The sequence below is a fragment of the Cotesia glomerata genome, linkage group LG7 (assembly GCF_020080835.1).
Source record: "Cotesia glomerata isolate CgM1 linkage group LG7, MPM_Cglom_v2.3, whole genome shotgun sequence".
Lineage (NCBI taxonomy): Eukaryota > Metazoa > Arthropoda > Insecta > Hymenoptera > Braconidae > Cotesia > Cotesia glomerata.
Genome location: NC_058164.1, coordinates 16,034,572 through 16,048,881, shown reverse-complemented (window position 1 = coordinate 16,048,881; position 14,310 = coordinate 16,034,572). Strand labels below are relative to the sequence as shown.

Sequence of the window (14,310 nt, the reverse complement as noted above, 5' to 3'; positions counted from 1 at the left end):
ACCGCTCTCGAAACAGTTGGGATCTTGAATATTTTCACTCTGACTCTGAAAACAGAGTAATTTCAGAGTGAGTGCGAAGTCGCAAGGGTACGTACCTGGGTCTCGATCGATTACTTATTATAATTAAAAAAAAGTAATCGAATTTTTACTGATGGCTGATAAAAATTTTGAGAACATGAAAGGGATTTTTTTTTTCTATTTTGTTTATACAATAATTAATATTTTTGATAAAAAATATAGATTATTGTTACTGTAATAAATAAAAGTTTGTTTAGAACGTGAATATAAAATTCCAAATTCACGCTTATATTGATTTTCATACAAAAGCGAGAATTCAATAATCTTACCTATAAAAAAAATGCTTACACATGTAGATATAACTTCAAAATTTCGAGATCTAGTGAGCCAAATTCGATATATAAAATCTTAACTAATATACAGAAGTCGATATAGATCTGGTCATGAAAACAATATGCTTCTGAGTTTTTCAAAATTTAAAAGAATATTTATATTTACCTTCGATTATTAGACTGATATAAAATTATATAAATCTACATTACTTTATAGGGATTGGAAACTTTACATCTGGGTAGATCTAATACAATCTCAATTTTCTCTAATTAGGAAAAGGGATTTAAAATAAGTCAAAAAGGTTTGAAAATATTAAACAATATTCGATTTGAATACTGTATAGATACACATTTTGGATTGAGAAAATATTTCCAAAATACTTCTAATCAGGGTTCTCTTGATTGTTCGTGATTTTATTTATTGAATTTGGCTTATAAAACTTGCTCGTTGACAAATCACTAGAATTTTATCGAGATTCATTCGTGCCTTCATCTTTGTTGTTGTGTTGACCTATTAACATCGGTGATTAACATGAGTGACTTATTAACATCATGAAAATTTATCAATTGTAAAATTTTTAAAATATCGGTGGTTTCTTTTTCTATCTTTGGTTCCAATTGACTAAATTTGTTCATTCTATAATTTCACTGCAACAAATTTTTTGAAGCTGGACATCATTATTATTTGGGCTGATTTTCGAAAATTTTGTTTTCATCAGATCTTGAGGTCATAAAAATTAACTCTGAAAAAAATATTTAACGATAGTGTATGTGTGCGCGTACGCGCATGTCTGTGTGTGTAGGTCACTCAATTTAAATTAAAAAGAGATAGTTATAAAGTAAAATGAATCTTGAAACATCTTGTGAAATTATGTTGCATAGCGAGCATACACTTCACGGATTCTCACGTCGACCACTTTTTCTGAAAATTTTAAAAACTACAGCGAAGAACAAGGAAAACGATTTTATCAAGACTTAAGTGATATGAAGGGTCGGTATCGAGTAAATTAGAATGTCAACATGATGTCAGATTTTTGCTGGATGTTAACAAGAGAAACACCGGAAGAAAACAGAAAACGTAGCTAACAAATTTTTCAACTTGGATTTCATAAATTAGTTATTATTGAAAAAAATAGATTTTTTCGTTAATTTTGAGTTTTAAGTGGCTTTAACAGCTAAACTATGAGAGCTATGAAAAAATATATTCTGGCACAATTGTAGGACATGAACCCCTCTACAAATTTGTTACTTACATTTTCTTTCTATCTTCAATAGTTTAACAAATAAACGCGATTTACTGGTATTATAATGAAAATTCAGCTTAAATGACATTTTTCGTCAAACCCGTTGGAGTTACAAACTCGACGCAATGAACTTTTTTGTAGGAAATTATACGTCTAACGAGAATCCATGAGTCAAAATTCCCAAGAAAATTTTTTTCTGGGTGAGCAGAAAGAAAAACGTATAAAAAATCATTTTTTAATGTTATTTTAATGGATAAAATTCAAAACTCTCTAGTAGTGGGTTAAAATTCGAATTAAGGGTTCGCAATATGCTCAAAAATTTTGTTTTTCTATAATTTACAAGAATTTCAGCCGGGACTAGGAGAAAAAAAATGAAGCACCCTAGTCTACATAAACGCTCGCTAATAGTGTTTATTTCAAAAATTCGATTTCAGTCAAAAAACTGATTTTGATTTGAAGACCGATATCTCGGAAACTAATTTAGCTACAGACCTCGTGTAGAACTTAAAAAATCGAGAAATTTATTTTGGAAAATTTGGCTATTTAGAAAAAAATTAATTTTCGGTAGATATTGAGTGACTGTGAGTTGAATGCAAGCGGATTTTTGACCGAACGTGCGGAAGAAGGGGAACTCAGCAGTTGTTTTCTCAACGAGTATGGGAGCCCCCCACTGTAGCGTAACCGCTCTATTCTTAGCATTTTATCTTTGGGGCTCCCACACTTGGAGTGTTCTGCGTTCGAAATTAGCGGAAAGTTGCAGGATGGTCTGTAGGATGAACCGCTTTAATACTTTTTGATGTGAAACATCTATAGGCGGAGGGTAAACCTGATTGTTGGCGTGGCGATACAGGCCGTGGCGACGCTTCGCCACGCTATATTATGATGAAATATATATATTGTTGTGAATCCGAAAGGATTGATCACAACGCTCTCTATATATTAATATAGAATTACATATAAAAAAGATGGCTGCAATAAATGATAGCGGAAAAAACCCAGGAAGATTTAAAATATATGTATTTTATTTGTAATAGTATCGGTAAGAAAAATAAGAACCTTTAAAAAATTGCAAACCTTTCTATTTTAAATTCTATTGTTAAGTATGGGAAATTTTCTATCATAAATTTTAGGGTATAGACGAATTTATAATTACTGGAAATTCCCAAGGAAAAACTTATAAAAACTTTTAGTACTGTCCAGTTAGTTTAGACATGCTAAGAAAAAATTTCTTTGTTAAAATAAACCTACGTTAACTGTAATGGTCACTTAGGATAAGATACCGAACGTTTTGGAAATACTCTTTACAATGCTGGGAAAACCTGGAGATCTTTATTTATTACTCTTTTTATTGTCATAATCCTTTAAGTAACTTATTTTCCAAACCGTTCGCTTAAAAAAGGGATTGCTCGAGTACTCAAGACTAGGTCATAAAAACCAGGCATCCATGCGGGTTGCATATAGTCTGGGAATGTCGAGTCGCCGTGACGTCATCGCAGCATAGTCCCATTTTTGCCAACTCGAGAAGGGATGCTTGCTGAAGACAGGAGTCGCAGAGGCGCACGCAACTACCCTCACTACCCGCTGAGACTCTCCCAAGAAGACACTTATCAAAAAGCAAGACTCTAGTACACTACGAAAATTTTCCTTTTTCGAAATTATTGTCGGTACTTTTTATTCTGTAACCTATTGAATAATAAATAATAGATTTGCGCGCAAGGCAAATTTAAATTAAACTAAAATAATCTGAGCGTTTTAAATTCATTAAATATTTATATTATTTATTTTAAATTATTCAAATTTAAATCTACTCTCCCGCCTTAATCTATTTACTGCGAGTTGAACGCCCTACCGCGTTCCAACGGGCGAATTAAAAGAACTCAATAAATTTACTATAGCCAATTTGGGGCTATACAACCCCTGATAGCCAAGTTGGTCGCAACTTTCCGTCGATTTACTGCCGCAACTTGTCACCAACTTGGCGGCAAGTCGTGGAAATGAACTCGGTTGTTCACCAAGTTGTCGACAAAAATTGCTTCCGAAACTCTTTCACACCAAGTTGACAAGTTTCTCAAGAAATTTGGTGACATATTGCGGCAGTATATTGGTCTTGTTTTTCTCAGAAACTTGTAGCCAACTTGACACCAATAGTTACAAATTCGGAAGTTGACCGCAAGTTATCGCTAAGTTGGTGGCAACTATCTGACACCAACTTGGTTGGTCTGAAACTGTGGCTATCAGGGACAATACTATACGTTGTTATGTCCTTCTCCTGGTGGACAACGATGGAAATCTTGATTTAAATTTAAAGTTACCGACGTGGTCTTTGATTCGCCCGGGAATATTGAAATACTCAACTTTATCAACGGGAATTTATAGGATGAGGAAGATGATAATATGTGAATATAAATTAAATAAATTTTTGAACGGAATTAAGTTAACTAAATTGAAATATGTATTCAAAAGACTTTACACAAAATTAGAAACGAGGTGATAGGTCTGAGCTCGAATAATATTCTGATATTTCTCAAATATGTCTAAGTCCGACTCCTAGCACTAGAAGTGGCGGGGGCGACTCTCCCTACCATCCGAGTATTCCGCTGTACTGGCCTTTTGGCAACGTTGATTGGTCCCTCTCCTTCCTACTGGATCCTAGCTGTACTCCTACTCAGGTACTCGTCCTTTCCGACCGTTGTTGAACTACCTGGGCTCGCTAGCAGAGTTGTCCGAAGTTTCATCATCTCTGGGAATTTACCGGACTGAGTGGTTGAGCTAGACTCGTCATAAATGAGGGTCACTAGTCGGCTCAGACTATTTTCTCGCATTTTTTTATACAACATTTTATATTTCTTAAGAAATTAAAATATATTTTCTAATTTCTATAATTACTTAGGTCGAGAGCAATTAGGTAGTAAATTTATATATTTATGGCTTAATCCTCTTTACTATCTTATTATTCCTAGTCTATTGTGATAAATTTTCAGAGAGTAAAAATACATTTTAACAATAACCTTTTTTACTAATGGCTAAAACTTTAGACTTAGGTTGTGGGGTTTTCCCAAAATTTTCTTATAAATATAAATAGATCTAATGTTAAATTTAGCGCTATCAAAGGGGTATCGTCAGTGCTCGCGAGGCGGCGCCAGTCGCGATTCAGCTAAACCGTGATATGATATCACACCTTCCCCCTTATCAAAAAGGTGTTACCCTAGTAACAGCTTTACAAAATTTTGACATGAACATAAATTTAAAATTTTTTTTTTTTTTTTTTTAATTACAATCTTCTACTAAATTCATTTATTCTAGAATGACATAAATTCAACTTATTTCTTATGATTACGACTATCCTAAAGTCCAATATAAGTAATTGATAACTCATTTTAATTACATAATATAATAGTTAAGCATACGTTTAATTGGTATCGGGAAGATTTTATGCGTCTATGTCCTAAAATCTGCATCATTAATCATGTTCGTTATCAGAAGTCTCAGAATCATTTTCTACTCGAATATGGGCTAACTTTAGTTTATCGTTATGAACTACTTTAGTTTTATGTCCCTTCAATAAGATTTTAACATTTCGGTCAGATAAAATTTCGACGATTTGATACGGTCCGTCCCACTGGGGATCAAACTTAGAAGTTCTAGGTTCTTTAAGTAGGAGGACCATGTCGTTCAGATGGAACGTTCGCGGATTCTGTTTTCTATCGTAATAATTCTTACTGCGATTCTTCGCTTTCTCAAGGTTGGCCACGGCATTAGCTTGGATACCGGAAATCTTGGAGAACAAATCGTCAAAATAATCTATGTAGGTACGAGGAACTTCTTCATTAATGAATTCAGTCGGAATGCGTGCCTTTTTACCGAAGATTAATTCATGGGGGGTAAAACCTGTAGATTCATGAATGGAAGTGTTGTAGGAGAACATAGCGAATTTAATCCAATCATCCCAGTCTCGCGAAGTACAATAATGTTTTAAATATTCTACGAAGACGTGATGAGCCCGTTCGAGGGATCCTAAAGATTGTGGGTGGAAAGCAGTAGATTTTATTTGGCGAATCTTAAATATTCTACAGAATATTTTCAGAGTTTGACTTATAAAATTAGAACCTTGATCTGTATGAATTACTTTTGGGCATCCGAATCGGCAAATAAAATTATTAGCAAAAGCGAGAGCTATTGCTGTTGCGTCGATGGATGATACGGGTATAGCGTCGGAGTATTTAGTGAGATTATCTTGAATGGTGAGCAGGTATTTGTTTCCATTCTTTGTAGCAGGTAAAGGTCCGACAATGTCCATTTGGACTTTATCGAAGGCCTCTCGAGGAGTATCTGTTATTTTCATAGGTTGCCTCGTTTTTACCCGGACTAGTTTGTTTTTCTGACAGCTATTACAAGTACGAACAAACTCTTCGATTTGCGCTTTCATATTGTTCCAAAAGAAATCTTGCCTAATTCGATTATATAATCTCACGACTCCTGGGTGACCTCCTACAACGGATTCATGATATTCTCTGATGATATTGGGTCGTTCGCGTTCGGGTGGGAAACGAATGTCGCCTATACAGAAGGTAAAAGTCCGACCATCATTAAGGAACTGTTGTTTAATACCTTTAACGAAATAGCTCCATTGTGTTTCGTTTAGCCCGTTTTTTCCTTTTGGGATACTGACAGTTTTTATGTGGAGGTGCTCGAGAAGATATTTTAACGAAAGGACGGAGTTAGATATATTTTCGAGATCGATATTATCATCTGCAGTATTTTTGATGATAAGATGAAAAATGTAATAATCACCCCAACGAGATGCAATAGCAGTTCCTGGTTCTTCTGCATTATTGGCTATTTGACGCATAGAAATTTTATTTTGTTTGAGAAGATCTCTGCTAGATTTAGAGAGGAAAGTTCCGTCAGTAGAAGTGAAGTGTACTAAATTATCTTTACGCATAGATAGCTTATCTCGTGTTGTGGTAACATAAGAAGGATTATTAGTAAGAATCAATCGGACAGGAGGATCGTCAAGTTTTGTCTCTTTACTTGATCTGATTGTTTCAGTATTGATTAATTGAGAATTTAGTAAATGTGTTTCGTCTTCCTCCTGCTCACTCGTTATAAATACGCTCTTATCACCGGGAACAACCAGTCCCAAACAAGACGATGGAGAGATAGAATCTCTCGTTTTCACACCAGCTTCCGGACTATCAAGTCCCTTTCTAAGGTCGCTAGGTTGTAAAAACCTTCCACTAGGGGTACAGTTTATAGACGCAGGACGTCTTTTGGTTGTTGGTATGTTCTCATCATCACCGGGAACTAACCGTCCCAAACAAAACGATGGAGAGATAGAATCTCTCGTTTTCACACCAGCTTCCGGACTATCAAGTCCCTTTCTAAGGTCGCTTAGCTGTGAAAACCTTCCACTAGAGGTACAGTTTATAGACGCATGACGTCTTTTTGATTGAATACCCATAGACACCTGCAGCGTGTCGGGGTTGATGTGACCTAGCAGACCCTGCATACGCTCAGAGTCTACCTGAGAACCATACCGCGTATTTTCAGTAGCTAAACCAGCACCATCGAGGGAGTTCACTGGAGTCAGGTTGAAACATGTGTTGCAATGATAATAATTATTAAAAGAATCGTCCGGAGAATTAAGTTGAAAGGCTGAAGATATCAAAGACTCGACGTTAATTTTATCATCATATTCATTCGTTTTAGCGATGTTAACATTTAAAGTTCGACTTGTGTCGGAATCTGCAATCAGTACTTCATCAGCGCAGACTGGTACCGATTCCAGACTTCTAAAAGTCTCATCTTCATATTGAGAATCTGTTTCTAAAATTTTACTTGATGAATCAGGTACAGGGTTTAGAGATAAGGCATCTGCGTTAGAATTTATTTTACCAGGCTTGTAGACTACGTCGTACGTAAAGTCGTTCAATTTTATCCTCCAGCGAGCTAACTTAGAATTAGGATCTTTTGTATTCTTCAACCATGTTAAGGGCCTGTGATCAGTAACCAGGGTAAATTTACGTCCAAAGAGGTATGGTCTAAATTGCTTTACTGCAAAAAGTGCAGCTAATAATTCCTTTTCAGTAGTAGAGTAATTTATTTCTGATCGGGATAATGTCCTTGATGCAAAAGAGATTGGGAGATCTGAGCCGATAGGTCCTTGACTTAATACGGCGCCAAGAGCATAATTAGAAGCGTCAGTGGTGACAATAAAAGGTTGCGAAAAATCAGGATACTGCAATAGAGGTTCAGAGCAAATTATATCTCGGAGGGTTTCAAATGCCTTTTGTTGAGTTTCGGTCCATACAAAAGGGGTATCAAGCTTCAACAGATGGGTGAGTGGTTTGGCAATTTTCGCAAAATCTTTGATGAAACGTCGATAATAACCGATAAGACCGAAGAAGGATTTGATCTTCTTTCTAGTCTGAGGAACTGGGAACTCTTTGACAGCTTTTATCTTTTGTGGGTCAGGTTTAACTCCATCATTGGAGATGATATGGCCCAAATACCCGATTTCGCGTCGAAGGAAATGACACTTTTCAGGCGATAGAGCTAATCCGGCACATTGTAATCTACTCAACAAGGTTTTCAATTTTTGAGAGTGTTCTTTGATAGAACTAGCATAAATGACAATGTCATCCATGTAAACAAATAATTCAATTCCTTGAAGACCAGAGAGAATACGATCCATGAGCCTTTGAAAGGTGGCTGGGGCATTTTTTAATCCGAACGGCATGCGATTGAATTCGTAGTGACCGTAAGGTGTTGAGAAGGCGGTCTTATGTCTGTGAAGAGGGTCCATTTCAATTTGATGGAATCCGGAAGCGAGATCAAGAATGGTAAAATATTTGGCTCCTCCAAGTTGGTCGAGAATGTCAGTAATATTAGGTAAGGGATAGGCATCGCTGATTGTTTTCTCGTTTAACCCGCGATAGTCGATGACCATTCTCCAGCGAGGGGCACCAGAGGGTCCAGGGCGTTTAGGGACTAACCATACAGGAGAGTTATAGGAAGAATCTGAATGTCTAATTATATCATCTTTCAATAGTTTATCGACCTGATCTCGGAGTTCTTGTTTGTGTACTTGGGGAAATCTATATTGTTTGGTGTTAATGGGAACTTCATCAGTGGTAGTAATTTTATGTTTGAGAACCGTTGTAGATCCGAGCTTGTCGTTAGGGAGGTGAAACTGGAAGGGGTTGTCGTAGATAATCTGTATTATACTAGCCCTTTCTATCTCGTTAAGTCCTTTTAAATCTACGAGTTCACATATTCGGTTTAATCTTTCGGCATTGATTTGATCGGATTGTTTATCAGACGTTGCTGAGCGGGATGATCGTGGCAAAGGTGATGCAAGTTCAAATTAATCTATTTCAACGGGAGGAATAGTTATATTGATATGCTCGGTGGTAGAGTTAATAGCAAAAATTTTTGCAAAGCCGTCACGAACATCAGTTATAGCTTCTCCTAAATAAACACCCGGACCGGTATTTATACGCTTGATGTAGCCGCTATCTAGGCCATTATCCTGTACGGGGATTGTTAAAAGTTTCTTGGTTCTAGGTGGAAGGTCATACGATTGGGGTTCAATAAAATTAATTATATTTTCGCCAAGAATTAAATGCCCAGGTGTTATCTTTAAAGGTTAATACCGCGTCTTGTTTTCGCAGAAATGATATGCCGAGTATGCCCGATTGACTAATGGGAAAAGAATCATTGACTACATGAAATTTTATCTCTACATTGCGGATACGTGTCGTGATTTCACCACAAGTGCAAATCATGCCAGAACCAATACCAGTTAAATAAAAGATTTTATTTTTATCTAAGAGAATATCTGGGGAAACGGCATTTTGTTTAATTAAATTTAATTGAGCTCCAGTGTCGATTAAAAGGTCTGCAGAATTATTCTTAAATATTTTATCGTTAAAAGGTATAACTGGTAGATTAGATAAATTATTTATTTCGAAGTTGTAATTGATCCTGAAGGTCTTGAACGCGCTACTATATCCGTGCCCCGCGTCGCGTTCCTCCGTTGGGCATCTTTCTCGTTTAAAGAATTGCTTTTACTAGATTTATAATCAGACCTTCGACGGTCTGAGCGTTGTTCGCGATGGTGTCGGTCGTATTTCTTGTCTCTATTGTATTTTCTGTCCCCGTTTTTTCGTCGATCATGGTAATAACTTTCCTTTCTTTTAATAAGAACTGGACAGTTATTGCGAAGATGTCCTGTTTCTCAACATTTGTAACATCGAAAATTATCTGCGTTCATCACGTGAATGCTGGCGTTGTTAGGTTGATGATTCGCGTTATCTGTCCCGAGCAATTCATTTCTACTGTCATATTTTCTTTCTACGGCAGCTGCGGTATTGATAGCATTACTAAGCGAGTCTGGATTTTGTTTTGAGACGAATACGTTAAAAAGGGGTGTGCTAAGCCCTGTTATGAAACCGTTAACAGCGGTTTGATTAAGTAAAACATTAACTCCGACGAGTTCAGCTGGTTGGTATTTATCTTTAGCGGCTTCCAGAGCACGGCTAAGGATTTCACCTGCTCTGGCTCCGTAGGCGACAACAGATTCACCGTCCTTTTGTCTAAGTTTTCGTAATTCTTCTTGAGCGCGTTCATCGTCGAATGACCGTCCGAATGCTTGCTTCAGCCAACTAAATAGAGTTTCAAGACTACCCGGTGTTCCGAGATTAGAAATTAAAGATTTAGCACGACCATTAATTTTACTTTTTATTATTAATAGCAAGAGAGGTTGATCGACGGGGCTAACTACATCATAGGTCTCTTTACACGCAGTAATAAAATTAGAAAAAGTACACCGTTCGTCGCTATCATCACAGAAATCTGGTATTTGAGTAATAGCAGTTTTTAAGTCAAAATAAGATCGCGTAGGAATTTGTTGATTAGTATAACTATTTACGGATGGGTAGTGGTGTTGTACAAGAGCGTTAGATGGAATTGTGGATGGTACAAGAGCGTTTGGTAACGTGCTGGGGACAATAGACGATGATATATCCGATGATACTGGTGAGGATGTACTAGGGACTACAGATGACGGTGTCGTTATTGTAAGAATCTGTTGCTCGTTGTTGGTGGAAAGATTTTCGCGCGAATTACTAGTAGTTGGTTCTGACGAGGTGTTCGGTGGTACGCGGCGACGAGTGCTTCTAGATGGTGGAACGTTAATAGGGATGCTCTTTTTTCGGGCAGCAGCTGCGTGACTTCGAGTATTCTTTACGCGATGCATGATTAAAAAATATTATAAGAATAAAATATGGAGTTGAAGCGTAATATTCGAGAAATTATTCAGGGATTTATCAATTTCTAGTTATTTAAAGGTCTAATCACTTATTTTAAATTATAAGATGCATAAGATCGACCCAGATAGCAATTAATTACAAATAAATTATACAAATTCAAACTTAAATAATAATGATCGTAGGTCTACTTATTTTTTGATGCTTGTGCTGATGACCTTTTCTGGATGTGGTTGCGCCTTGCTGATGGTTTTCTTGGTATTCCTGGAGATGAGTCCTTGATTGAAGTTGGATAGTTCCTTCTTAATGTTAGGTTACGCCCGTGATTACAGATTGTCGTGTGCGATAAGAGTAATCACCCAGCTCCGGCATTCGCCCAACGCTTCGGGGAAAACGCACAAAACCCGCGAAGAGAGTGGTGGCTTGTTCTGGTTACGTTTGAGGAGGTTTGAATTTTAGAAGTGTTCGGTTTTTAGCGGATGTTGTTTTAGTCGCTATTTTGTCAATTATTATTGCACTTAATTATCACTGATTCACTCGGTTCACAATTTGATTTAATTTCCCGCTAATTAAAGTCGGCGAATCCCACCGCACTGTCACCAATTTGTTATGTCCTTCTCCTGGTGGACAACGATGGAAATCTTGATTTAAATTTAAAGTTACCGACGTGGTCTTTGATTCGCCCGGGAATATTGAAATACTCAACTTTATCAACGGGAATTTATAGGATGAGGAAGATGATAATATGTGAATATAAATTAAATAAATTTTTGAACGGAATTAAGTTAACTAAATTGAAATATGTATTCAAAAGACTTTACACAAAATTAGAAACGAGGTGATAGGTCTGAGCTCGAATAATATTCTGATATTTCTCAAATATGTCTAAGTCCGACTCCTAGCACTAGAAGTGGCGGGGGCGACTCTCCCTACCATCCGAGTATTCCGCTGTACTGGCCTTTTGGCAACGTTGATTGGTCCCTCTCCTTCCTACTGGATCCTAGCTGTACTCCTACTCAGGTACTCGTCCTTTCCGACCGTTGTTGAACTACCTGGGCTCGCTAGCAGAGTTGTCCGAAGTTTCATCATCTCTGGGAATTTACCGGACTGAGTGGTTGAGCTAAACTCGTCATAAATGAGGGTCACTAGTCGGCTCAGACTATTTTCTCGCATTTTTTTATACAACATTTTATATTTCTTAAGAAATTAAAATATATTTTCTAATTTCTATAATTACTTAGGTCGAGAGCAATTAGGTAGTAAATTTATATATTTATGGCTTAATCCTCTTTACTATCTTATTATTCCTAGTCTATTGTGATAAATTTTCAGAGAGTAAAAATACATTTTAACAATAACCTTTTTTACTAATGGCTAAAACTCTAGACTTAGGTTGTGGGGTTTTCCCAAAATTTTCTTATAAATATAAATAGATCTAATGTTAAATTTAGCGCTATCAAAGGGGTATCGTCAGTGCTCGCAAGGCGGCGCCAGTCGCGATTCAGCTAAACCGTGATATGATATCACAACGTAGTCTATAGATGCAATTTCATGCTGACGCTCGACGCTGGTTAAGAGCGTCAAATGTGGTCACGTGGTACAATTTTGACCATGGCGCCATTTTAAATTAACGCAACGTCAAATATTGGAGCGTCAAGCTTCGAAACGCTGAAAAAAAAACAATAAAATTTTTAAATTTTAAAAAGCTAAACAATGTTTAGCTTTGACGCTACATTAATTTAAGATGGAGTTCCAGCCGAAATTATACCACGTGACCTCATTTGACGCTCTAAGCCAGCGTCGAGCGTCACCATGAAATTGCACCTTTATACTTAGTTTTAGACATGTATAATACACGTAAATTACCGGTTGGGTTTCTTACGTGACGTATTTTACGTTAGGTATTTCAACACCATCTACCGAACTTTTGATGAACTTAAATTAGTAAATAAATAAATATAAACTAAAAATTTATCATTATTAACCTAATATTTAATTAAATTGAAGTTTTTACATTAATAATTCATAGAATTATAATATCATAAAGAAAAAAATATGCAAAGAGGAGGTCGACCGAAGCACAGTTTTTGGGAAGAAGGAGGATTTCAGCGTATTCGTGAAAACGGAAAACAAGTTGCATTATGTGTAAAGTGTAAAAAAATAATGAATAATACCACTGAACAACGATTGAAGAGTCACAGGTAAATTTAATCTTAGTCTCAATTTTTTTCTATTCTCTATGATTTAAAATTATTAAACTATAAATTTATTTCATAGGAAGTCGCGTATTTGGGAAAACTCTGATTCAATTTCTGAATCTGAAGATAACTGTAATATAAAATTGTCTTTAAATAACTTTTTTTATAGTAATAATTTCATTTGATCTAATTCAAGATCTTTATCTTAAAAAATTTTGTAAAATATTACGGCCTGCATATGAAGTCCCTAGTGAAGTTAAGTTATCGACAACTTTACTTGAAAAAGCTCACGATAAATTTACTGATCGTAAACTAAACTTGAAGGAGAAAAAAGGAACATTATTATTTTGTAAAAATGTTGCTCAAACAAGTGGCTTAGAGATTATTGCTATAACAAGAACTGGAAATGATACATTATTTCTAAAGTCTTGGATCTTGGGAGAAGAACGTGATTATATAAGTAATTATTTGCAAATGATTAACGAGTCAAGCTCGATCGCACTTAAAAAGTATTATATATCAGTGTATGCTGTGATATCATTTATAAACATACCAAAAAATAATCGTATTCTTGATTCCACATCAGCATCGCAACTTCCATCGGAATCTATAATTATGTGGTACTTTGATTGTCATTTAGAAACTGTCGATACACTCATGCAGCAATTCACGATGATTCTTTAGAAATCAAAATTAATCGTCTGTTAAACGCTATAAAAAGTACTGATGTTGAAAAAGAATTAGTAGAGGTAGTTATTTCATGAAAATTAGTAAATATAGTAATATAGTTTATGAATTTTTGATTGATGAACTAGATGATACAGGATTGCAGGAATTAGAGTGTTTTAAAAATTCTAAAGATTTATTTGCAAAGTTAATTACTAAAACTACCTGTTCAAAAACTTTTTGGAGTATATAGCTTCAGAACAAAATCCAAATCTTAGTATGTTGGCTCAATCATTATTAAAAATACCAGCATGTACGATAAAATTTAATCAGTATGACTTAGGTAAAAACTTACCAGAAAAATTAGTACCTAAGTTCACTGATGTTTTTTATAATCTTAAATTTATGAATGCTAATTAACAAAGAATATATTATATAAATTTTCAATCATTAAATATATTATACAGATATAGGAATTATTATTAAACAATTAGATTGTTATATTGAATGTTTGTTTCAACCTATGAAAGACCTGTAATTTTAAATCATAATTAGTATATTTACATCTTATAAACTTGTAAAT

General features: G+C 35.6%; 1 long non-coding RNA gene across 1 annotated transcript; it reads left to right on the top strand.

Annotated features, from left to right (window-relative positions):
- Positions 1 to 12,844: 12,844 nt before the first annotated feature.
- LOC123268637 lies at positions 12,845 to 13,387 on the top strand. Its single transcript, XR_006510267.1, has 2 exons — positions 12,845 to 13,064; positions 13,141 to 13,387. It is a non-coding gene; the product is annotated as an uncharacterized LOC123268637 (long non-coding RNA).
- Positions 13,388 to 14,310: the final 923 nt, after the last annotated feature.